Source organism: Arachis hypogaea, chromosome 15 (assembly GCF_003086295.3).
Source record: "Arachis hypogaea cultivar Tifrunner chromosome 15, arahy.Tifrunner.gnm2.J5K5, whole genome shotgun sequence".
In the NCBI taxonomy this organism is placed as follows: Eukaryota; Viridiplantae; Streptophyta; class Magnoliopsida; order Fabales; family Fabaceae; genus Arachis; species Arachis hypogaea.
The window spans coordinates 142208123-142210190 of NC_092050.1; the positions used below are offsets into that span (position 1 = coordinate 142208123).

Sequence of the window (2068 nt, forward strand, 5' to 3'; positions counted from 1 at the left end):
TAATTTTATCATATCTTTTCTAAAATATCTTTTTATCTTATCTTTTTCAAAAATATCTTTTCAAAATATCTTCTCTAACTTCCTAACTTCCTATCTTTTCAAAATTTGTTTCAACTAACTAACTAACTTTTTGTTTGTTTCTTAACTTTTTCAAAACCACCTAACTAACTCTCTCTCTCTCATTTTCGAAAATATCTTCCCTCTTTTTCAAAAATTTCTTTTTAATTAACTAATTATTTTTATTTTCTATTTTTGATTTCAAAAATTTTCGAAAATTACTAACATTTTTCAAAAACCATTTTCGAAAATCACTAACTCTTTTTCAAAATAATTTTCAAAAATTATCCCTCCCCCATCTCATTCTATTTATTCATTCATATCCTAACATCTCATCTCACCTCTCTTCCATCCTCACAGTTGTGTTTCTTCCATTATATTACATTCTTTGTCTCCCCCTCTTCTTCCACTCACACAGGAATCCCTATACTGTGGTATAAAGGATCTCCATTATTATTATTATTTTTCTGTGCCTTCTTCTTTGTCATATGAGCAGGAGCAAGGATAAGAACATTCTTGTGGAAGCAGATCCAGAACCTGAAAGAACTCTGAAGAGAAAATTAAGAGAAGCTAAAATACAACAATCCAGAGATAACCTTTCAGAAATTTTCGAACAGGCAGAAGAGATGGCAGCCGAAAATAATAATAATGTAAGGAAGATGCTTGGTGACTTTACTGCACCTAATTCCAATTTACATGGAAGAAGCATCTCCATTCCTGCCATTGGAGCAAACAAATTTGAGCTGAAACCTCAATTAGTTTCTCTGATGCAGCAGAACTGCAAGTTTCATGGACTTCCATCTGAAGATCCTTTTCAGTTCTTAACTGAATTCTTGCAGATATGTGATACTGTTAAGACTAATGGAGTAGATCCTGAAGTCTACAGGCTCATGCTTTTCCCTTTTGCTGTAAGAGACAGAGCTAGATTATGGTTGGATTCTCAACCTAAAGATAGCCTGAACTCTTGGGATAAGCTGGTCACGGCTTTCTTAGCCAAGTACTTTCCTCCTCAAAAGCTGAGCAAGCTTAGAGCTGATGTTCAAACCTTCAGACAGAAAGAAGGTGAATCCCTCTATGAAGCTTGGGAAAGATACAAACAGTTGACCAAAAAGTGTCCTTCTGACATGCTTTCAGAATGGACCATCCTGGATATATTCTATGATGGTTTATTTGAGCTATCAAAGATGTCACAGGACACTTCTGCAGGTGGATCCATTCACCTAAAGAAAACGCCTGCAGAAGCTCAAGAACTCATTGACATGGTTGCTAATAACCAGTTCATGTACACTTCTGAAAGGAATCCTGTGAGCAATGGGACGCCTATGAAGAAGGGAGTTCTTGAAGTTGATACTCTGAATGCCATATTGGCTCAGAATAAAATATTGACTCAGCAAGTCAATATGATTTCTCAGAGTTTGAATGGAATGCAAGCTGCATCCAACAGTACTCAAGAGGCATCTTCTGAAGAAGAAGCGTATGATCCTGAGAACCCTGCAATAGCAGAGGTAAATTACTTAGGTGAACCTTATGGAAGCACCTATAACTCAACATGGAGAAATCATCCAAATTTCTCATGGAAGGATCAAAAGCCCCAACAAGGCTTTAATAATGGTGGAAGAAATAGGTTTAGCAATAGCAAACCTTTTCCATCATCAACTCAGCAACAGACAGAGAACTCTGAACAAAATGCTTCTAATTTAGCAAATCTAGTCTCTGATCTATCTAAGGCCACTGTAAGTTTCATGAATGAAACAAGGTCTTCCATTAGAAATCTGGAAGCACAAGTGGGCCAGCTGAGTAAAAGGATCACTGAAATCCCTCCTAGTACTCTCCCAAGCAATACAGAAGAGAACCCAAAAGGAGAGTGCAAGGCCATTGACATAAGCGCCATGGCCGAACCTGTGAGGAGAGGAGAGGACATGAATCCCAAGGAGGAAGACCTCCTGGGACGTCCAGTGATCAATAAGGAGCTTCCCTCTGAGGAACCAAAGGAATCTGAGACTCATCTAGA

General features: G+C 37.7%; 1 non-coding gene across 1 annotated transcript; it reads right to left on the minus strand.

Moving 5' to 3' along the window:
• Nucleotides 1–1079: 1079 nt before the first annotated feature.
• LOC112752556 (small nucleolar RNA R71) lies at nucleotides 1080–1187 on the minus strand. Its single transcript, XR_003176987.1, has one exon. It is a non-coding gene; the product is annotated as a small nucleolar RNA R71 (small nucleolar RNA).
• Nucleotides 1188–2068: the final 881 nt, after the last annotated feature.